At 39.3% G+C, this 25,502-nt stretch overlaps 1 long non-coding RNA gene across 9 annotated transcripts in view; it reads left to right on the forward strand.

Moving 5' to 3' along the window:
* LOC147369714 (uncharacterized) overlaps positions 1-25,502 on the forward strand; it is a 694,358-nt gene that overhangs the window by 597,327 nt on the left and 71,529 nt on the right. The gene's annotated exons all lie outside the window — the stretch shown is intronic.

Consider the following 25,502-nt stretch of genomic DNA (forward strand, 5'->3'; position numbering starts at 1 on the left):
CATACAACTGTATAATATGCTCACTCAGGAGGGAAGGTGCAGTCAGGTGAGGAGGGGACCTTCTGAGGAAAGGTCACTTTAAGTCCCCACTGAGGGGAATGGTGTGTGGAATCACACTCTCCTGTTCTCTCTCTCATCTTTTCACTTATTGTTCTTTCCCACTGCCCAAGAATGAGTCTAATTGAATATTCCTAAATGCATGTCAGATAGTTCAGTTCAGTTCAGTCGCTCACTTGTGTCTGACTCTTTGCGACCCTATGAACCACAGCACGCCAGGCCTCCCTGTCCATCACCAACTCCCAGAGTCCACCCAAACCCATGTCCATTGAGTCAGTGATGCCATCCAACCATCTCATTTTCTGTCATCCCCTTCTCCTCCCACCCTCAATCTTTCCCAGCATCAGGATCTTTTCAAATGAGTCAGATCTTTGCATCAGGTGGCCAAAGTATTGGAGTTTCAACTTCAACATTAGTCCTTCCAATGAACAGCCAGGACTGATCTCCTTTAGGATGGATGGGTTGGAACTCCTTGCAGTCTAAGGGACTCTCAAGAGTCTTCTCCAACACCACAGTTCAAAAGCATCAATTCTTCGGTGCTCAGCTTTCTTTATAGTCCAACTCTCACATCCATACATGACCACTGGAAAAACCGTAGCCTTGACTAGATGGACTTTTGTTGACAAAGTAATATCTCTGCTTTTTAATATGCTGTCTAGATTGGTCATAACTTTCCTTCCAAGGAGTAAGTGTCTTTTAATTTCATGGCTGCAATCACCATCTGCAGTGATTTTGGAACCCAAAAAAATAAAGTCTGACACTGTTTCCACTGTTTCCCCATCTATTTCCCATGAAGTGATGGGACCAGATGCCATGATCTTCGTTTTCTGAATGTTGAGCTTTAAGCCAACTTTTTCACTCTCCTCTTTCACTTTAATCAAGAGGCTTTTTAGTTCCCCTTCAATTTCTGCCATAAGGGTGGTGTCATCTGCATATCTGAGGTTATTGATATTTCTCCCGGCAATCTTGATTCCTGCTTGTGCTTCTTCCAGTCCAGCATTTCTCATGATGTACTCTGCATATAAGTTAAATAAGTAGGGTGACAATATACAGCCTTGACGTACTCCTTTTCCTGTTTGGAACCAGTCTGTTGTTCCATGTCCAGTTCTAACTGTTGCTTCCTGACCTGCATATAGGTTTCTTAAGAGGCAGGTCAGGTGGAGAAGAAATTAAAAACCAGGTGTTTTTTCAAAATTTAATTAATTATCACCTCACTGGGTCTTCATTACTGCATCTGCTTTCTCTAGTTATGGCGAGCTGGGGCTACTCTGTCGTGGAGTATGGGCCTTAAATGGAGAAGGAAATGGCAATCCACTCCAGTACTCTTGCCTGGAAAATCCCATGGACAGAAGAGTGTAGTAGGCTACAGTCCATGGGGTCGCAAAGAGTCGGACACGACTGAGCGACTTCACTTCGCTTCACTTCACATGAGCCCTAGAGTGCACAGGCCTCAGTGTTGTGGCTCATGGGCTTCAGTAGTTGTGGTACCCAGGCTTAGTTGCCCCAAGGCATGTGGAATCTTCCAGAAGCAGAGATCAAACTCATATCCCCTGCATTGGAAGTTGGATCTTTAACCAATGCTTGGAACACCAGGCAAGTCCAAAACCCAGGTTTTGACTCTGGTTCTAGTCTGGTGTTTCTCAACAACCCCACTTCTGTCTAGCCTCTTCCCTTTCTTCCACACATAGTTAGTTTGTGTCTCTATATGGAGACTCGAGAAAGCACTCATGTTAACCAGAGTCTTACCCCTATGGTGTTTACAGACTTATTATGGAAGAAAGAAATTAAAAACAACAAATAATTGCTAATAGATTTATTCCATGAAGAGGAAATAGAAGAGTACTAGCCAATCACGTAACCAACCTATCACATCAGGCTTGGATTGGGGGAAGCAGAACTCACGCTATTTGATACTTGTGAGACTTCTAGCATATCACCTCAATATCTCAATTTTTATTTCCTCAGCAACTATATATCTGTGGTTGTAAGAATTCAATTGAATAGGGTAGCCAGTTAGTTGGAACATAAATTATCTGTCCTATCATTGCCCATCTATCCTGTGTCCACATTTTTACTGGGCTACACCAGAAATTCCTGAGAGGTATAAGATACAGACTTGCTTCTTTTTTTCTGCATGGAAAATCAGATTAGTTCAAGGGAATAATAAAGCTATTATATCATAAAGCTTAAGCAAAACATGTCACATGAGTTCACAGAAGAGAGCAATCTAGCAAGGAGAGTGGAAATATAGGGCAGACTTCAAATAGTTGACTGGGTTTTATCTAGAGGGGACAATGAGTAATGTGGGATGTTATTAAGAGGGGACATGGAATATAATGCATATATGTGTAAGGATGCTATCACATTGGACTAACATATCATAGGTATAATAGGATAATATTAAAGTTAGAGCAAACCATTATGGATCCAGATGACTGGATTTTCACTACACTGATTTTTTTCCTTGCAAAAATTTTTATTTTATTTTTTTTCAAAGTAAGTCAGCTATGCGTGACATATATCCCCTCCCTCTTGAGCCTGTCTCCCACCTCCTGATCCCACCCTCCTAGGTCATCACAGAGCACCCAGCTGAGCTCCCTGAGTGCACTGATATTTCTTACCATAACTTTAAGACAACAAAATGTCCAGCTTCTAATTACAGACAATTCAAAAGTGCTTCATTATTATAATGTCCCTATTAGTAAACGCAAGTGAGTGAGAATGTTTTCTCTACTGCTCTTTTTTTTTTTTCTTCTCTACTGCTAGTTTTTGGGATAGTCATGCATGCCTTTAGAGATAGGTTCTTTATATCCTTCTTTTCTCATATTTCAAGGTTGTTTGCCATCTTATGATTTACCTTACTATTCCATAATTTTGCAATTCAAAGGGAGACAGAAACAGTTTTTGAGATTCTTATATGAGTCCTATAGACCATATAATTGTTCTTAATGTAAAAAATGATTCCTCCTCTCTATCAAATTCCTTCACTGCCAGTCAAGGCATTTACTAAAATACAGAGCTTTATAATCATACCAATCTTTGAAGGCGTATGCAATTCATTCATAACTAGTTTTATTTTCTTAATGCTCACAGTGTACATTTTATAGATCACACAGTAGAGCATATAATTAAATGCTGCCTTGGATTGTATTCTGTAAGACTGGTTGGTTACTTCTCTAGTTTCAAAAATATTTTACTGCGACATCCTATATGACCTTTGCATTTAAAATGTCTAACAGAGAGCTAAGCATATATTTTTAAAAAAATTTTCATTGCTTGACATTTTGTTGGACACCATGTTCATGTTTCTTAATTGATGAGATACCTGACACATATTAAGCTATTAATAAATACCAGTCTGATTCTTCCTTGGTGGCTCAGTGATAAAGAATCCACCTGCCAATGCAGGAGGCTTCGGTTCGATCCCTGGGTCAGTAACATCCCCTGGAGAAGGAAATGGCAATACACTCCAGTATTCTTGCATGGGAAATCCCGTAGACAGAGGAGCCTGTCTGTCCATGGGGTTTCAAAAGAGTTGGACATAACTTAGCAACTAAACAACAACAAATACCAGTTGAAGGGATGATTAAAGTTGGTCAAAAGACATGAAGGGGCTCAGCATGTCATCATCTTGAGTATCTTCACATTAGGCTAAAGGAAAACAGTGATTATCTTTAACAATGTGTCTTGTGCCTACTCTGAATTTCAATCCCAGCTCTAGTACTTAATAGGTATAAAGTTAGGTCTCTGAAAATATGGGCAATAATGGTATCTACCACATGGAATTATAGAGAGTAAATGAAACAATGCATTTAAAGTAGTTTGTGCACTCTTAGAATGTTACTAGCACTTATTAAATGTTAATATTATCTTCAAGAGTCCCAATATAGAATGACTTTATTTTTAATGCCTAATTTGGTAGGGGGCTTTTTCAATATATAATTTTCAGAATTAATTAACTCTCCATAATAGTCCAATTCAGGCATTTTCCCCTGAGAATTATTATAGCTGAGGATAAGACCTCTGTGGTCTTAATTATTCCCTGACCAGCCCACTTTAGCTAAATTAGAGCTCTGCATGGAAATCACTGAGGGTTTTCAATACCATGCCTGAGATTAATGAGTGACAGGAAATGGCCTAGAATTCCATGCTTTTTGGCAGCTCCTCCTTACCAATTGAGGGCTTAATGTTTCCTTGCTTATTGCAGCATGAATCAAGAACTTACTCACCTTGACACTTTAGTTGAATTTCAAGGTATAATCAATCAATATTTGCTGAACCAAGAAGCAAACCACCCATTCTTTGGATCATGAGTCCAAACTGGATCCTTTCCTTCAGGTTGTATTTCATCATTGTGGATGTCCTTGAGACTTGCCACAGGAAAATCTTTAGACCTATCTGCTTAAAGAAATGTTGTCTTCAAGGCAAGAAAAGAAAATAGTCTCTATGCTCAAAAAGTCCCTTTGAAAGCAACTGTATTTACTGAGGAGGTTTGTTTACTAAGGGTTATTGCATGCATCCAGTCACTCAGACATCCTATCCAAGAATAGTTCTTTCTTTCACACAAGATGTGCTCTACCTCAAAATGTATCCTGAATCCTGCCTCTTCCCTTAGTCTTCACAGTCACCTCATCAATGTACTAGAGTTATTTTTTACCCAGTTGCCTTCAAGCAACCCATTCTGCACACAATAACCGGAAAGATCCATGGTTTTAAAAATAGAAATAAGAAAAATAATGAAAAATAGTAATAGTGATGACTATTCCTGATACAGTGAAAAGCAAAGGAGAAAAGGAAAGATATAAGCATCTGAATGCAGAGTTCCAAAGAATAACAAGAAGAGATAAGAAAGCCTTCCTCAGCGATCAATGCAAAGAAATAGAGGAAAACAACAGAATGGGAAGGACTAGAGATCTCTTCAAGAAAATTAGAGATACCAAGGGAACATTTCATGCAAAGATGGCCTCGATAAAGGACAGAAATGGTATGGACCTAACAGAAGCAGAAGATATTAAGAAGACGTGGCAAGAATACACAGAAAACTGTACAAAAAAGATTTTCATGACCCAGATAATCATGATGGTGTGATCACTGACCTAGAGCCAGACATCCTGGAATGTGAAGTCAAGTGGGCCTTAGAAAGCATCACTACGAACAAAGCTAGTGGAGGTGATGGAATTCCAGTTGAGCTATTCCAAATCCTGAAAGATGATGCTGTGAAAATGCTGCACTCAATATGCCAGCAAGTTTGGAAAACTCAGCAGTGGCCACAGGACTGGAAAAGGTCAGTTTTCATTCCAATCCCAAAGAAAGGCAATGCCAAACAATGCTCAAACTACCGCATAATTGCACTCATCTCACACACTAGTAAAGTAATGCTCAAAATTATCCAAGCAATACGTGAACCGTGAACTTCCTGATGTTCAAGCTGGATTTAGAAAAGGCAGAGGAACCAGAGATCAAATTGCCAACATCCGCTGGATCATGGAAAAAGGAAGAGAGTTCCAGAAAAGCATCTATTTCTGCTTTATTGACTATGCCAAAGCCTTTGACTGTGTGGATCACAATAAACTGTGGAAAATTCTGAAAGAGATGGGAATACCAGACCACCTGATCTGCCTCTTGAGAAACCTATATGCAGGTCAGGAAGCAACAGTTAGAATTGGACATGGAACAATAGACTGGGTCTAAATAGGAAAAGGAGTATGTCAAGGCTGTATATTGTCACCCTGCCTATTTAACTTATACGCAGAGTACATCATGAGAAACGCTGGACTGGAAGAAAAACAAGCTAGAATCAAGATTGCCGGGAGAAATATCAATAACCTCAGATATGCAGATGACACCACCTTATGGCAGAAAGTGAAGAGGAACTCAAAAGCCTCTTGATGAAAGTGAAAGTGGAGAGTGAAAAATTTGGCTTAAAGCTCAACATTCAGAAAACGAAGATCATGGCATCTGGTCCCACCACTTCATGGGAAATAGATGGGGAAACAGTGGAAACAGTGTCAGACTTTATTTTTTGGGGCTCCAAAATCACTACAGATGGTGACTGTAGCCATGAAATTAAAAGACACTTACTCCTTGGAAGGAAAGTTATGACCAACCTAGATTGCATATTGAAAAGCAGAGACATTACTTTGCCAGCAAAGGTCCGTCTAGTCAAGGCTACGGTTTTTCCAGTGGTCATGTACGGATGTGAGAGTTGGACTGTGAAGAAGGCTGAGCACCAAAGAAATGATGCTTTTGAACTGTGGTGTTGCAGAAGACTCTTGAGAGTCCCTTGGACTGCAAGGAGATTCAACCAGTCCATTCTGAAGGAGATCAGCCCTGGGATTTCTTTGGAAGGAATGATGCTAAAGCTGAAACTCCAGTACTTTGGCCACCTCATGCGAAGAGTTGACTCCTTGGAAAAGACTCTGATGCTGGGAGGGATTGGGGGTAGGAGGAGAAGGGGATGACAGAGGATGAGATGGCTGGATGGCATCACTGACTCGATGGACGTGAGTCTGACTGAACTCCGGGAGTTGGTGATGGACCAGGAGGCCTGGCATGCTGCGATTCATGGGGTCGCAAAGAGTTGGACTCGACTGAGCAACTGAACTGAACTGAATCCTGTTTTTGTTTTTAAACAACTTTATTGATATATAATTGACATATCATAGAATTATGTACCTTTTAAAGTACACAAGTCATTGGATTTTAGTATATCCACATAATTGTGTAACCAGTACTACTATCTAATTTTAGAATGTGTTTCATCACCCCATCAAGAAAACCTTGTACTTATTAGCAATTCCCTCCACACCTCTCAGTCCCTGGCATTCATTAATCTTCTTTTTGTCTTTGCAGATTTGCCTAGGTTTTGCTGGATATAGAATTCTTTATTGATACCCTTTCTTTCAGCATTTTGACTGTGTTATACCATTGCATTCCAGCCCCCATGTTTTCTGATGTAAAGTATACTCTTAATGTTTCTGAGGACTCTTTGAATGTGAAGAATACTTTTTCTCTTGCAGCTTTCCAGGTTTTCTCTTTGACTTTGTATAGTTTGAACATGATGTGTCTACATATAGAACACTTTGAGTTATCTTAATTGGAGTTAATTGATACAGTTGGATGTGTAGGTTACTGTTTTTCATTGTCAACTGAAAGGAAAATGCCCAAACTATCAGTTTCAAGTTGTTTCATTTATGGCTTTACCGAGGACTATAGCCTAAAAGAGCTTCTCAGATAGCTCTGCTCCAAAGAGGTAGGGGAACAGGATAGCTTATGTATGATTTTTTCTTCATCTAGGGAATACATGTAGTCAAGCATACATCTTGGTAAGGATTACTGCTTGTCACAAAGAACTGCTATCTCAAATTAATGATTAAAGTGCTTTTCTATGTATGGGAAGATGTTAGTTAAGAAGTGTTAGTTAGCAAGAACCTGGGTTCATTAAAATTATTCCTGAAATGTTCCTAACTATCTACGGGGCCTAACTGTCCAAAGCACAGAGCATTGTGTTATTGTCTTTAATTTCTTCTTTCTAAAGGCAAAGGTGCCCTATTGGGCAGTGACTGTAGTGTCTTAATCTTTGTAGACCTGGATGGCAAGTGAAATGCTTTTTGTTCTTCTTTTGTTTGCATCCTCAAATTTGGAGAGTTTTTAGCCATTATTTTTCTAAAATATTTTTTCTTTTCCTTTCTCCCTAGATATATACCAAAGAAAAATGAAAATGTATGTCCACACAAAAACTTCTATGCAATTGTTCATAGCCACATTTTTCATAATAGCCAGAAAACGAAACAACACAAATGTCTATCAATTGATGAATGGGTAAACAGAATGTGGTATATCTATGCAGTGAAATGTAAAATATTATTCTCCTATGATAAGGAATGAAGTGCTAGTGTATACATACATATGCTTAGATGAACATACATGAACCTTGTATGTTACATAGATGAACCTTGAAAGCAATATGCTGAGTGAAAAAAGTCACACACAGTTAACATATTGTCAGATTCATTTATATGAAATGAAGTCCAGCACATTCTTTTGCATCCAACAGCAAGTATTCCTGTTCAAAAGCAGTCCATCTGAAGAATTAAAAAAAAAATTATGTGCTGAGTAGTTACCATGGTAAATGGTACTGTGAGAGGCATTAGCTATATATAACAAGAACATATGACATGTACAGGTAGCAGCCCATCAGTGAAATGTGCAGTGAAGGACTTACCTATGATGAGGGATGTGTGAAAATATACAGTAATGGGATTTGGGAATTAAGCACAGCTCAATTTCTGACTCTATCCCTTACAAAATTACTGATTTAGTTTAGCAGTTTTTTTTTTTTTCCTTAACAAATCTGATATATGTTTTTCATTTTTAAAATGGATATAGTTACAAATGCTGAAAAATGACCAAGACAAGTGAGATAACTCATGGACTATTCCTAGCACATAGCATTTTCTCAATGCAAGTTCATGGAGGGATTTCAATGCTGAGAGAGATAACTTCAAAGCAGGTGCTCTCACAAATGGCTTACTGAAGGAGCCTAAAGTCAAGCTAATTATTATTTTTGAAAAAGACATATGTGTGAAATGTCAAATTAATGGCACAGGTGATATGTATTATTGTAAAGACAGTGTGAAAATGAGAAGTGAAAGTGTTAATTGTTCAGTCGTGTCCAACTCTTTGTGATCCCATGGACTGTAGCTTGCCAGGCCCCTCTGTCCATGGAATTCTCCAGGTAAGAATGCTGGAGTGGATAGCTATTCCCTTCTGCAGGGGATCTTCCTGACCCAGGGATCAAATCATGGTCTCCTGCATTACAGGCAGATTCTTTACCATCTGAACCATCGGAAGCCCAAAGGCAGTGTGAAAGTGAAAGTCTCTGAGTCATGTCCAATTCTTTGTGACTCCATGAACTATACAGTCCATGGAATTTTCCAGGCTAGAATCCTGGAATGGGTAGCCCTTCCCTTCTCCAGGGGATCTTCCCAGCCCAGGGATCGAACTTAGGTCTTCTGCATTGCAGTTGGATTCTTTATCAGCTAAGCCACAGGGAAGCCCGGTGTAGTTGACATAATTTCATGTGAAACCAGTGTTTGAATGCCCTAGGTCTACCTCTCACTTAGCTGTGATATTTCAACCAACTTTGTTTTTATAATCTGGGAAAAAGGGAATTAAGCTTCTTCATTCTTAGAGTGTTGGAGTTATATAAATAGATGAAAAGCCTTTAGCAAAATGCCTGGTCCCCAAGAAATTGACAATAGACTTTGATGGAGTAAAAAGAGTATTTCAGATCCAAATAATCAGAAAAGTGTTATGGAGGTGGTAGAACTTGTAGTGGTAGAACCCCAGAACAATAGTTGAAGAGTTGAGTTTTCATAAGCACAGGGCCTTCAAGGTCTGAGATCTCTCACACTAGCCGCTCCTCACTTGAACTTGATAGTTGCTCTCTCTGTGGTTATTGTCTGGTTCCAGGTTGATTCCAGGTGGAGAAATCGTGAGGCAAAGTGTACAGGCAGGGGTCACTCAGTGCTGATTTAGGTCAGAGGTTTTCAAAGTGGAATGCCTGCCTAGCAAGAGGCAGGGGAGGGAATATATCTTACATTTATATATCCAACTCCTTGGGACCCTATGGACTATAGCCCACCAGGCTCCTCTGTCCAGGGGGATTCTCCTCTGTCCATGGGGATACTGGAGTGGGTTGCCTTTTCCTTCTCCAGGGGATCTTCCTGACCCAGGGATTGAACCTGGGTCTCCCACATTGCAGGCAGACTCTTAACCCTCTGAGCCACCAGGGAAGCCCATTTATATGTGTTATAATATTATATAACTGGATAGTAAATTCAGGAAATGACAAGGTTTATCTATATAGGCTTCTGGGCCCAGTACCTTATCTCTGGAGATGAGGATGTCTTTCTACCTTCAGACACAGGAAGGTTACCTTTCATATGGGAGGTAAATTTCCTGCATTCAATGAGGCTGAGAGGAAGGTCAAAGTATTTCTTTTGCATCAGTTCTTTCTTAAGTAACTTTAATTCAAAATAATCAATATTTCATTAAGGTGTATTTTGGGGCAGTGTACCCTGGGTCCCAAGATTCTTAAAAAAGCAGAAACAACTGCTCGAGTAGAATAAAGGAAGAAATGTAGCTGGGAACCAGAGCCTCCCATGAAACAACTGTTTTTCGTGGGGTGATGGGAACATGTATGTGCCTTGATGTGGTTATGGGAGTTGGAGGGGTCATAGTCAGTCTTTAGTTCCAGTTTTTGTCTTTTTCTACTAGATAACGCTGGCAAATCTTAGTTACACCCAGGCCCCATAAACATGTATTAGAGAAGCCAGTGCTAAGAAAATTCATCACTCTCTCCCCTGCCAGAGTTCTCTTCCATGACTCTTGGAATCCTCTGTTGATTCTGTTTCAAAAATGTAATTTTATTGAATGACAAATGCTCTTTGTGGTAAAGCACACACTCAGTTCCTGTGACCTGGGTGCCTGAAAGGCATGAATTTTTCTCTCTGTGGAATTACCTCGGGAATCACCTAAGCATCTGTGAAGCCATTATTGCCAAGCAATATTTCTTTTTCTCCCTCTGTAAGGAAAAGGGAGATTGGAAGTCTGGCTGAGGAACCTGTCCCCATTGAGAATTCTTTGCGTTTTAAATAAAGAGAATCTCAGGAGTCATTCCATCTATTAACTCATGTGAAAATGTCTCTATGGCTTAGATCAGCATTTGTTAAAGGCAAAGTTTTGATTTTGTGCTTAAAAGATATACAGATAGTAACAGCTTTGGGCAGCAGAAATATATTTGTTTATTGACTTTAAGAAAAATGATTTTTCTAGTAGAAAAAGGGATGATGTATTTTATAGATTAGATCATTAGGAGGGAGCAATGCCCCAGGAAAATGTTGTTTTCATTTAAAATGTAAATGAATCTCCACCATCATTCACTCCAGGTCCTCTCAGCTGCCATTTTGTGCAGTCATGTGGGTTTTTATACAGAGAAATCTTTTCTGCTCACAGCAGGCTATTCCCTCTCCACACTGACAGTTGTCCTGATTCGGAATTCTCTTGGGCTTCCTATCAGAGGGAAGGCCCTTTCTGCTTGGCATAGCCAGGGCCTGCCCAGTGGGATGGGCACGTTTGCACCTGCAAGGGTCCCATCAGCATCCTCTCAGTTAGTGAGAACTTTCCAGTGCCTCCCTCTGAGGGAACAAAGCATGCAGAGGGTGGAAAGGCTAGCAGAGAGAATGCCTTACTGAGGGACAGATACTGAAGGAGCAATGGATCCTGGGGCCATGGCTTCAGAGAAACTGGCAAGTGATTAGAATGAGAAGTGGTGGGTTAGACCTGACAGTGATGAAATGTGAGGGAGAGGACTGGATGGCAAAAAAAAAGGGCGACAAATTGCAGATCTAGAAACTCGGTTCTGGCCTAGGTTGAACATCAGCAATCCATGGACCCTCATGCACATCATAGTAGACTTTGCCCCTCAGTTTCCCTGTCGGTAACACGGCAGGTTTGCATAACCTGACTTGTAAGGCTTCTTCTAGCTTTAATACTCTGTTGAGAAGAAAAGCCCATTAATTCAGTTTACATTTGGCCAGCTGTTTATGATCTTGTCTAAGGCCTTTTATTCTAGATTTCCACATATCTTGTGTTTACATAAAGTTTTCTGTCTCTGAAGGAAATTTAGTACGTCTCGGCACCCTTCTTTGTAATCTGTGGTCTATAAAACCAATACATGTAAGGCAGACAGAGAAATTATTACCTGAAACCTGGATGCCCATGAATTTAAACAGTGCTTCATGGCAAGAGACTAAGGAAGAAACACTGATGTGGAAGGGGTGATAACTTAGGTGCCTGACCACGGGAGTATCCTTCAACTCTTCTGAAGTACACAGTGGTGGTGATGTTTGCCCTGCCTGAAAGCACAGGGCATGACCAGGTTACCACTTTAGGATCTGAAATGCAAATTCCATATTGTGGAATGCATGCATAGTTGCTGCACGGAATGTAACTCCCTGGATGCTTCTTGCTTTCACTGAAGCTGTCCCCACAATTGTCTGTCTAACCAACCCAGAAAGGCAGTGTGATGTAGTGATTGAGGCTAGACCCCTGAGCCTGAATCTCAATTGTGTCCCCTGCTAGTTCTTTAACTTTGCACCTGTTTGAGCTTCAGTTTCTACACTTCTAGAATAGGAAGCACAATAACAGTAAACATAAAAAGTTTCATAAGGATAAACTGAAATCATACATATAAATTACTTATGTCAGGATCTGATGTGTAGTAAGAACATAGTAAAAAAAAAATAATAACGTAGTCATTATTCTCATATGTTTCAGATCAACCTTGGGTGCCACCTTCTCAATTAACACACTTTTATTACTTTGACCCATAGTGATCTATTTAGTCTCAAATGATAGCACTTAATATTTTCACAAACTCACTTAGCTCTTGCCTATACGACATCTTGGAATAGTCCCTAATGGCAGAACTTCCCAATCATATAATAAGCTCCTTTGTGGAAAAGGAGGGGACTCAGACAACTTAAGTATCTTGGTCAAAGTGAAGCAGCCTAATGCACGGCTCACATCTTACTTTCTGGCTCCCAAATCACTCTATCCCTCATTGTTTCTCACAATACTCCTCTACCCCTGAAAATGAAGACTGGTTGAGTTTTCCCATATGTGGTGCTAAGTAGATAGCCCTTTCCTGGGAGCTGGTAATCCCAGCTGGAGGAATGTCACAGCTAGACTGGTAGGCTACCATGTTCTAGAAATAGGGGACCTGGAACTTTCCCTTTCTGAGCTTCAGTTTCCCCAGCTTTGAAATAAGATGGCAGTGGTCATAATTGGTAAGAGCTTGAGCTAGGGTTAGACAGAATGGGCCCCTTTGGGTGCTGTCACTGGTTTGTAGCCCTGAGCATGTTACTAGCCTCTCTAAATTAGCTCAGATTCTTCAGGTAAGTAGTAGATATTAATACCATGCCACATGAAGAATTGTGACCATTAAATGAAGCAGTACATGTAAAGCACTTGGCATAATGCAGGGACCACAGTTGTCTTTTGTTGTTGCTGATACTTTTATCCTTAACAACAGTAATACCATCACCACCACTATCATCATCTCTATTAGCTTTTATGGAACAGGAAAGAATATAGACTATGAAGTGAAACTCTACTTGGATTTAAAAGGCAACTTCGTTCCTTACTAGCTGTGTGACCTTGGGCAAGTGACTTTGGTCTTCTAATTCTTAGCTAATTCATTAGTAGAATGGGAGTAGTGATAATGGTTACTTTATAAGCTTGGCATGAGGATTAAATGAGGTATTGTTGAGTGTTTTCTACATTGTCAAGCACATGGGTATTCAAATGTGAGGTATTCACATATAAGTCATAAGGATAATCTCTTCAGCTATAACTTTGTGATGCCCTAGTTATAAGTTGAAGCTTGGAAAGAAATCGAACTTATGCTGTGGAAGTTGGTAAAGCCATCTGTGGGTAGGCGTGGAATAAACGTCCTCAGATACAGCCTGTCAGACATCTGTCTACAGCCAGTGCAGTGGCCTTTGAAAGAAAACAAATGGAATGCGGCAGGCTTTGGCCCTGCATCTTGGCGCTAATGTTCCTGCTTCTGCAGACCAGCTGGTCCAATGAAGACTAGCTGACTTTCTCCCCACCCCACTCCTCAGCTTAGCAAATGAAGGAGAACACACAAGAGGTTTCACTGGAGGAAATATGATGAAACCTGAGACCCTGAGATGAAAATTAAGTGCAACAGTGATGAAGACATTTTGGAGGAAATAAGGGAGACAGGAAAGTAATGGTCAGTAGAAATAAGTGTTCTTTACAAAAAGCACTTCTCTTTTATTAAGAGAGACCTCCTTTAATTAGATGTATCTCTTATCACAGAAACCAAAACTCACAGGAAGGAGAGCCTGGGAGTAACCCCACCGGGTCAAAGAATCTATACTTCCACGCCTAACCGAAATGATTCTTTTTATAACCTATGTCACAGACTTTCGATTCAGGTGTATTTGGGTTTAAAATCCAGATCTGCAACTAATTAGCTGACTGATTTGAGGCAAATGATGTACATTCTACATTTTTCTCATCTATTAACTGGAGATGTTTCTGATTGCTTCTACCATATCATTGTTAGGTGATTTAAACAGATGATGGTAAAACACTTAGCCTAATATATGGCATTTAGTAATCAATAAATTTTGACTTGGGGCTTCCCTGATAGCTCAGTTGGTAAAGAATCTGCCTGCAATGCAGGAGACCCCAGTTCTATTCCTGGGTCAGGAAGATCTGCTGGAGAAGGGATAAGCTACCCACTCTAGTATTCTTGGGCTTTGCCAGTGGCTCAGCTGGGAAAGAATCTGCCTGAAATGCAGGAGACCTGGGTTTGATCCCTGGGTTGGGAAGATCCCCTGGAGAAGGCAAAGTTTTCCCACTCCACTGTCTGGCCTAGAGAATTCCATGGACTGTATAGCCCATGGGGTCACAAAGAATCGGGCATGACTGAGCGACTTTCATTTTCACTTTCAAATTTTAACTAAATGAAGGTAAGATTATGGGGTAATCCTGTCTCTGTAACTGAAAATTAAGAAAATCCCTAATCTTTCCACTTATATACAGCAAGAAATCTAGACACCAATCAGTATTATCTCCTAAAGATCTCCGTGTCACATTGTCTTGCAAGCAATAACTCAGGAGACAGAGTTGGAAGAAACTGACCTTGGAGATTCTAGTTTCAAAGGTTTGGGACATGATGAAGACATCCTGTTCTCCTTTGATGATATGTTTTCCTAAATCTGTCTTTTAGTTCTGCATAGCTATTTGGAAGTAATGAATTTGCCAGACTTAAAGAAAAAATAACTTTGAAATGGGAAATGACTCTGTGGTCCTTTGATGTTAAGTAGTTATGTGGCTTGAGACAAAGGTTAATTTTCCTCAGTGGTCAAATGGCAGGGTGGGGCTGGGGGGCTTACTTGGATGAATTATAAGGTGCTCGAGAGATCTGAAGATCTGAGTATAGGATTCTAAACCATCGTCTGTCATTTATGTGGAATTTTCCTGACCAAAGCCTTACAGTTGCATTAGTTAAGATTGAAGTAAAACTGTCACTGTTTGCAAATTACATGATATGATACATAAAAAGCCCTAAAGATACTACCAGAGAGTACCAGAACTCATCCATGAATTTGGTAAAATTGTAGGATAGAAAATTAACATACAGAAATCTGTTGCATTTCTAAACACTAACAAAAGATCTGAAAGAGAAATTATGGAATCAGTCCCATTTACCATTGCATGAAAAAGAATAAAATATGTAGGGTTAAACCAACTTGAGGTAAAATACTGTACTCTGAAAACTATAAGACACTGATGAAAGAAACTGAAGTCAACACAACCATGTTCTTGGATTGGAAGAATTAGTATTGTTAAATAACCATACTAGCCAAGACAGTCTATAGATTCAATGCAGTCTCTATCAAAACACCATGGCATTTTTCACAAAACTAGAACAAATAATTTTAAAATTTGTATGGAAACACAAAGGACACTGAAGAACCCAAACAATCTTGAGAAAGAACAGCTGGAGGAATCGTGCTCCCTGGCTTCAGACTATCCTGCAAAGTTACAGTAGTTAAAATCGTGTGGTACTAGCAGAAAAACAGACACGTAGATTAATGAAACAAGATAGAGATCCCAGAAATAAAGCTGCACACTTGTGGTAAATTAAGCCACAGCAAGGAAGGCAAGAATACACAGTGGAGGAAAGACAGTCTCTTCAATAAGTGGTGCTGGGAAAGCTACATGCAAAAGAAAGCTACTGGATAGCTACATGCAAAAGAATGAAATTAGAATACTCCTTAACACTATATACAAAAATAAACTCAAAATAGATTAAATACCTAAATGTAAGACCAGAAACTATAAAAATCCTAGAGGAAACCATAGGCAGAACACTCTTTTACATAAATCACAGCAATTTGTGGGAGAATCCATTTCCCAGAGTAATCAAAATAAGAGTAAACATTAAAGATGGGAGCTAATTAAATGTAAAAGTTTTTGCACAGCAAAGGAAACCAGCTCCCCTACAGTCTGTCTAAATTCCTAACTCATAGAATTCACACACACAACCAATGGCTGACTCTGGAAGTGTTCCTGGAAGCTGAAAGAAAGAAAACACTTGTGATGTGGTGATGGAAAGTTTAGGAACACTATCTCCTGTGATAATATGGAATCTGGAAAATGGATTGAATGCTCTGGATAAATGAACATGGGCCTTTCTTTCAGCTTCTAGTGACACTTTTCTTCCATGCCTTTGACCCCTCACTTTCAGTCTTCTGAAGAGCCATCAAGGTTTCCTGACGGACTTTATAAGACCCTTGCAGTTTTGAGAAATAACCTCCTCAATGTTTCACCAGTCTCTGCCCACCTCCAAGTCACCCACTGGTTTTAGGTATTTTTGTAATGGCATTTCCCTACTTCCAGGTATAAAAATCTGTTTCCATTATCTGGTGCTGCACAACAAATTGCTATGCAGTTTAGGATATAGGATAATCATCTGTTGTGTTCGTGGATTCTCTGAGTTAGGAGTTTAGACAGGGTGTATAGGGGATGTTGTGTCTTTCCTCCGTGATGTCTGAGTTTAAGCTAGATGATTCATTCTGAGGACTGGAGTCATCTGAAGGCATGTTGATTCAGTATGGTGGTAGATCAAGGCTGTTGATTGAGGTTTTGACTTCTTTCCACATGGATCTCTCTCCGTGTGATCTTTTCATGTGGGTGAATATGGACCTCTTCACAGCATGGTGGTTGGTTTTTCAAAGCAAACATCCCCCACCCCCAAAAAAGGGGACTCACGTGAAAGCTGTATTTCTTTTAAAGACCCAGCCCCAGAAAATAAAGTATTGCTTCACTCATTTGGTTGGTTAAAAGTCACAAGCCTTCCCAAGTTTGAGGCGAATGAAAATAAACTACAATTTTAAAAAATTTTAAATACTTATTATTATGTATTTGGTTGCATCAGGTGTTAGTCGTGGCACGTGGGGTCTTCACTGTGGTATCTTCACGTGTTCTCTGGTTGTGGCATGTGGGCTCCGGAGGGCGAGGGCTGAGTAGTTATGTCATGTGCACGCTACAGAGTGTGGGCTGAGTTGCTCTGTGCATGTGGGATATTAGTTGCTCAACCAGGGATTGAACCTGAGTCCTCTGCCTTGCAAGGCAGATTCTTAAGCTCCGCTCCCGGGCAAGTCCCAACTACAACTTTCAATGTGGAGTTGCAAGGTTTTGGAGGCACATGTGGAACTAAAAATATTACTGTGATCATTTTAAGAAACTACAATCTTCTATGCTATCTTTTATTTACATTACTAAAACATTCCTGGCTTAAAAAATTAAACTTATATATATAATAAATAAAGATAAGACAAAAAAAAGATAGTGGGAAAATTAAGACTCTGCTGCTTTTTCCTACTAATAATTCTGCATTCCTGTTTATTAAATAGTGATGTAATTTATCTTATTAGCTTTGGATAATCTTTCAGAGGTATTCTATGCATGTACCAACACACACATGTAAATACTACTATATACAATTAACTCCATATATATTTGAGTTATAAAATCCTTTCTCATTAATCCATACTGGTAGGATAAGAAATCAGAGAACACTCAAACTTTAGGGAGTTACTCTATTAAAAGATTTTATAGATCTTTTTTTCTCAGTAGATGTGCCATAAGCATTGTTTGCTTAAGCTAAACTATATCTGTATTTCTAATCGCTTTCTGATAATGGCCAGAGGCAAAACAGAGGCTCAGCTTAAGCTGGGATGTTAGAATGGCCGTTGATGAGGAAAACAGTTGGTCCTTGATGGCCAAAAACAGGTTTGATTTTGTTTTCTCATGTTCCAATGTTCTTAAGTATTTGGTAGGGCAGAGAACAAACTCACACAGAGATTTTTGCTTGTTAAATGTAATAATCTCAGGACCAAGATTTAATGACATGGGAATGAAGGAAGAATGTGTTTTGGGTTTCTGATAGAAGCTACGTAATAGGTACAATTCTGAGTTGGTATTTTAGAGACTCCATGTCTGGCTTGATCTTTTTACTGCAAAACTTTGTGACCTTGAGTAAGTGTCCTTTTCTTCTGTACCTCTTCATTTTTTAAAAATGCATAACATGAAGAGATTGGAACTGAACTTTGCTACTCTAAGTCTGGTCCATGAAAGAGCAGCACTCACATTGCCTGGGATTACTTGTCTTCAGACCTATTGTATCAGATTCTGCATTTTCTCAAAATCCTCTGATGGTTCACATTAAAGTTTGGAAAGCATTGGACAGAAGACTCTCTAAGTTCCCTTTCTATTGTAAAGTTTAATGCTTAACAGGACTTAAAAGAAAAAAGTAAAAAACAAAACAAAGCAGCTTCAGTGACAATGCTGTTTTATTCTCTCTGAGAAGTAAGAATGACCTATATTTGTGGTGTAGATTGCAATGCTCCCTACTGACATAGTCAAAAAATTTTATTTCTTGTTCAAAATTATGGAGGCAAAAATGCCAAGGGATACAAAGAGTTCTTCTTGTGTTTAGTCATTCTTATAGCTCTGTTGTAGTTTCCAGCTATATCCTTTTCAGATTCCCTGGCTCTTAGCATCAGTCAGCTTCTCAGGCTGCTTTAAATAATTCTAATGGAAACAAACTAGGAAAAGTAGAGAGACCTATCAAAGGTCATGCCACAAGGCAGTGCTGAAAATGCCAGTAATAATGGATGGCAACAATACTCCAGAAAGATCTAAATATGAAAAGTATTTAGTCCATTGAAACCTAGAATAGTAAATAGTGTTCAAGGTGATTTATTATGTACATGTATAAGTAAGGGGAATGGCATTATACTTTCCTCAAATTTTTAACACATTTATCCCTTATTGTAACTGCTTACCTGAACACAAGAGAGAGGCCTATTTCTAATGGATTTATTCTTTCTTTAATATTTCCAACAAATATTGATTTGTACTTAGTAGGTGTCCAGCATTGTGCTATAAAAAAGAATAGGAATATTGCTCTTTTATTTTTTAATAGCTCTACTGAGATATAATTCACATACTGTACAGTTCATGCATTTAAATAATGAAGTTCAATATTTTTTAGTATTTTTACAAATATATGCAATATATTTCAGATGTTTAATTTTAGAACATTTTCATCATCTCAGAATGAAACCCCATACCAGTTAGATATTCTCTTCTCCCCCAGATTTGTCCCCTACCAGCCCTAACCAATCAGTGATTTACTTTTATATTCTGGACATTTTATAAGAATAAAGTAATATAATACATAGTCATTAGTGATTGACTTCTTTCATTTCTCATAATGTTTTCAGGGTCCATTCATGTTCTAGTATATATCAGTACTCTATTCCTTTTTACGGTCAAAATATTCCATTATTTGTATATATCACATTTTGCTTATCTATTCATTAGTTGATTACATTTGTGTTGTTTATACCTTTTGGTTCCTATGAATAATACTGCTGTAAACATTTACATTATTTTATTGGTGTGTCAGAGAAGGCAATGACAACCCACTCCAGTACTTTTGCCTGAAAAATCCCAAGGACGGAGGAGCCTGGTAGGCTGCAGTCCATGGGGTCGCTAGAGTTGGATACGACTTAGTGACTTCACTTTCACTTTTCACTTTCATGCATTGGAGAAAGAAATGGCAACCCATTCCAGTGTTCTTGCCTGGAGAATCCCAGGGACGGGGAAGCCTGGTGGGCTGCCGTCTATGGGGTAGCACAGAGTCGGACACGACTGAAGTGACTTAGCAGCAGCAGCAGCAGCATTAGTGTGTAGTTGATTTCTGTTAGGTTCAGATATTCAGCAAAATGATTCAGTTATACATGTATGGACGTGGAACAACAGACTGGTTCCAAATAGGAAAAGGAGTTCGTCAAGGCTGTATATTGTCACCCCGTTTATTTAACTTATATGCAGAGTACATCATGAGAAACACTGGACTAAAAGAAACACAAACTGGAATCAAAATTGCCGGGAGAAATATCAAAAACCTCAGATATGCAGATGACACCACTGTTATGGCAGAAAGTGAAGAGGAACTCAAAAGCCTCTTGATGAAAGTGAAAGTGGAGAGTGAAAAAGTTGGCTTAAAGCTCAACATTCAGAAGACGAAGATCATGGCATCCGGTCCCACCACTTCATGGGAAATAGATGGGGAAACAGTGGAAACAGTGTCAGACTTTATTTTTCTGGGCTCCAAAATCACTGCAGATGGTGACTGTAGCCATGAAATTAAAAGACACTTACTCCTTGGAAGGAAAGTTATGACCAACCTAGATAGCATGTTCAAAAGCAGAGACATTACTTTGCCAACAAAGGTTCGTCTAGTCAAGGCTATGTTTTTTCCTGTGGTCATGTATGGATGTGAGAGTTGGACTGTGAAGAAGGCTGAGCGCTGAAGAATTGATGCTTTTGAACCGTGATGTTGGAGAAGACTCTTGAGAGTCGCTTGGACTGCAAGGAGATCCAACCAGTCCATTGTGAAGGAGATCAGCCCTGGGATTTCTTTGGAAGGAATGATGCTAAAGCTGAAAGTCCAGTACTTTGGCCACGTCATGCGAAGAGTTGACTCATTGGAAAAGACTCTGATGCTGGGAGGGATTGGGGGCAGGAGGAGAAGGGGACGACAGAGGATGAGATGGCTGGATGGCATCACTGACTCGATGGACGTGAGTCTGAGTGAACTCCGGGAGTTGGTGATGGACAGGGATGCTTGGCGTGCTGTGATTCACGGGGTCGCAAAGAGTCGGACATGACTGAGCGACTGATCTGATCTGATCTGATATTCATTCTTTTTAGTGCATAAATGTTTTTGTGAGGGCATGTTTTCATTTTTCTTGGGTACATAACTAGTTGTAGAGTTGTTAACTCTATATTCAATCATTTGAAGGCTATTTTCAGGCCTCTCCCCTAAGTCAGCAGTAAAGAATCCTCCTGTAAGGCAGGAGGCACAGGAGACATGGGTTCCATCCTTAGTTGGGGAAGATCCCTTGGAGAAGGAAATGGCAACCCACTCCAGTAATCTTGCCGGGAAAACCTCATGAACAGAGGAGCCTAGAGGGCTACAGTCCATGGGGTTGCAAACAGTCAGACATGACTGAAGAGACAGCATGCATGCAGACTATTTTCCAAAGTGTGTGTGTGCGTGTGCGCATGTGCATGCATGTGCGTGTGCCTGCATACACACTCAGTCATGTCCAACTCTTGCAACCCCATAGACTGTAGCCCGCCAGGCTCCTCTGTTCATGACATTTTCTTGGCAAGAATACTGGGGTGGGTTGCCTTTTCCTCCTCCAGGGGATCCCCATGGATTGAACCTGCATCTTGTGCATTCGCGGATGGATTCTTTACCATTTGAGCCACCTGGAGGCCCCCATTTTCCAAAGATGTGGCATGGAATTTCAGTCTTGGCAAGCTTACGGAAATGAAGTCAAATTGGAGGTGGCAGAGTGTGGGATGTTGGACAAATGTAGTCTGTCTCTCATCACCCCATCTATTTCATTCTTCCCACCTCAATATGTATAGGATTCTTAGAACAGCTCTTTCAAAATGTTATTTCCTTGTTTAAGAATCTACTGTGGAAACCCAATGAATGGTAGGATTATATCCCCAAAGACACGGTATTCAAGGTCCCCCATATTATAACATAAGCAAAGCGCAGTGGTTTGAACATAGATTTTAACATTAAGTTCTAATTCACCTTTGGAACTTTATTGCTTTGTAGGCTTAGCTATATAAAATTAAATTTATCTCTGTCTTAGTTTGCTTGTCCCTGTTTTAAAAATTAATTTTTATTGGAGTATAGTTGCTTTATAATGTTGTGTTAGTTTCTACTATAATCAAAGTGAATTAGTTGTATGTATACATATTCCCTCTATTTTTGAACTTCCTTTCCATTTAGGTCATCATAGAACAATGGGTAGAGTTCTCTCAGCTACACACTAAGTTCTCATCAGTTATGTTTTATGCATAGTATCAATAGTGTATATAAGTCAGTCACAGTCTCCCAAATCACCCCGTTCCTCCCCCTTTCCCCCTTGGTGTCCATGTTTGTTTTCTACATCAGTGTCTTTATTTCTGTTTTGCAAATAAGTTCAACTATGCCATTTTTTATATATGGTATTTGTTTCTCTCTTTCAGTCTTACTTCACTCTGTATGATGGTCTCTAGGTCCATCCACATCTCTACAAATGAGTTCACTTGTCTCTTAAAGAGATTTCTGTAAAGATTTTAGTGTGGAGCATGTTTAGTATAGTCTGTGGCACATTATAGTTACTCAGTAGGTAGTGGTTAATATACTGTCAATATATACTAGCAGCACACATTTGGAACATAAACTTTAAATATACCATGCACAATAGCATAAAAGATACCCCAAAAAATCTAGGGATAAATTTAGCAAAAAGATGCATGAGATTTCTCTACTAAAAATTCTAAAATATTCCTAAAAGATTTAAAGAAGACCTAAATTGGTGGAGATATCATGAACTAAAAGATTCAATGTTGTTTTGATTAAACATAATCTCAAGCAGGGGCTTCCCTGGTAGCTCAGCAGGTAAAGAATCTGCCAGCAATGCAGAAGATCCTGGTTCAGTTCCTGGGTGGGGAAGATCTGCTGGAGAAGGGATAGGCTACCCACTCCAATATTCTTCGGCTTCCCTGATGGCTCAGATGGTAAAGAATCTGCCTGCAATGTGGGAGACCTGGGTTCAATCCCTGGGTTGGGAAGATCCCTGGAGAAGAGAATGGCTACCCACTCCAGTATTCTGGCCTGGAGAATCCCATGAACAGTGGAACCTGGCAGGCTACAGTCCCTGGGGTTGCGAAGGAGACAACTGAGTGACTTTCCCTTCTCAATCTCAAGCAAAACATTTTCCACAAATTTTTTGTGTGAAAACCTTATTCTGAAATTTATATGAAAATGTAGAGAATATACAATATTTGAAATTGTATTGAATAATAACAAATCAGGTGAATTGTATTACTTGATATAAGCCACAGTAATCAAGACAGTATTGTGTTATATAAAGATACATAGGTTGAGGCAAAGTAGAGTTCAGCACTAGAATGGTACACATATAATAAGTTGCATAGAAACTTCAAGGCAGTTCAGGAAAAAAAAATCTTTTTAAACAAATGGTGTTGGAATAATGGGATAAACATATGGAAATACGAATCTCAACTTTACATCATCCACAAAATTAATTTAGATAAATTATAGACCTAATTGTAAAAACTAAAACATTAAAACTTTTTTGAAATAAACATGGAAGCATATATTTATGATCTTTGAACAGGCAGAGGTTTCTTGGAGTGAAAGAAAAAGCTACAGAAAAAAGATACCTTGAATGTCACCAAACACTACCTCTACGCAGCAAAAGAAAATTAAAAGTTTAGCTACAATATGGGAGAGAATGTTTACAGTATGTATTTTACAATAAACTTGATCCAGAATAAATAAGGAAAAAGCCAATAATAAAATCACAAGCAATTTTTATACAATGAGGCAAAAGATCGAACACTTCACCAGAAAAGATGTATGAATGGTGAATATGAACATGAAAAAGAACTTGATATCATTAGTTACCAGAGAAATGCAAATTAAAACCATAATGTAATACCACTTACTTGTTGCATCAACAAATGCTGTTGACAGTGTGAAGTCGTACAACTCATGTATTGCTCTGGGAAGTAGGTATGTAACAAGACATGCACTTTAGAAAATAGTTTGGTAGTTTCTCCTAAAGTTAAACACATTTATAGCAGCTTTATTAATAATCAGGCAAAAATCATTAGTTAAAAACAGACAAATGATTATCAACAAGACAATTGGTGAACAAATTGTGGTTTATTCATAGAATACTCCTCCGCTACATAAAGGCAACTCACTACTGATACAAGGAATAATATAGATGCATATAAAAAAAAATGATGTTGAACAAACCAGTAAGAAACAAATGAGGGGATTTCCCTCGTGGTCCAATGGTAAAGATTCTGCCAGTTAATACAGGGCACACGGGTTCATTCCCTGGTCCAGGAAGATCCCATATTCCGCGGGGCGACTACGCGCATGCACTGCAACTACTGTGCCATGCTCTAGAGCCCGTGCTCCATGACAAGAGAAGTCATTGCAATGAGAAACACGTGTACTGCAAATAGAGAAAGCCCGAGTGCAGCAACAAAGACCAGAGCAACCAAAAATAAAAATAAAGAAAATCTTTTAAAAATGTAGGTGAAAGTGAAAGTGAAGTCGCTCAGTCGTGTCCGACTCTTTCCGACCCCATGGACTGTAGCCTACCAGGCTCCTCCCTCCATGGGATTCTCCAGGCAAGAGTACTGGAGTGTGGTGCCATTGCCTTCTCCACGGGATCTTCCCGATCCAGGGATCGAACCCTGGTCTCCCACATTCCAGGCAGATGCTTTAACCTCTGAGCCACCAGGGAAGCCCTTAAAACAAACAAACAAACAAACCATTTTTTACATAAAAAAATGTAAAAACAGAAACAAATGAGAACACACTATATAATTTCATTTATCAACGTTCTAGTCCATAATGATAGAAATTGGAATCATAGTTGCTTGTGGGATGTGGAGTGAGTAGAAGTGGATATGGGGGAATTTTTAAGGTAATGGGAATATTTAATATCTTGATTGTAGGTTTGGTTACATGGGTGTATGTATCTATTTGCCAAACACATGTAATGGTATGCTGAAATCTGTACATTTTGTTTCATGTAAACTTTCTCTCAGAGGCAGGTGTAAATGTATCCTATATTTCTTAGCTTTATATACTTGGCAATATAATTTATCTTTCTGTGCATTACTGTCTTCATCTCTTTAATGAATTGTTAAAACTTATAACTATACATCAAGTGTTTAGTGATTTTGGGCACATTATTGGCACTGAGAAAATGCATTGCATCATCAATGCAACTAAATTTCCAAAAAGCCAAATATTTGCTACAATCAAATAAGAGTCTTGACAACTTTTGTACATTCTCCTTTTATTACCTCCCCTATGCATTTGCTTTTGGGCATCTTCTCTATTGGAACTTAATCATTGATGATTAAGGAAAGGCTCGCTCCCTACAAAGTGCTAATATGATCTTGAACAAATCCCTTTACTTTTTTCAGCTTTAGTTTTCTCATTTTGTTTCTCATGCCTTGCTGTATATTAAGAATTACTGGGTGAGATTTTCGAATCACACTGATGCTTGTTTCCCACCCTCAGAGATGCTCATCCAGTTGATCTGGTATGGGAGCCAGACATTAGTGTTTTTTAGATCCAGGGGTTTGAATGTGGTGTCAGAGTTGAAAACACCTAGATCAGGTGATCTTTAAAGACCTCTGGT

Source organism: Bos grunniens, chromosome 7 (assembly GCF_055505025.1).
Source record: "Bos grunniens cultivar Pamir isolate PY7600 chromosome 7, Bosgru_T2T1.0, whole genome shotgun sequence".
Taxonomy (NCBI): Eukaryota; Metazoa; Chordata; class Mammalia; order Artiodactyla; family Bovidae; genus Bos; species Bos grunniens.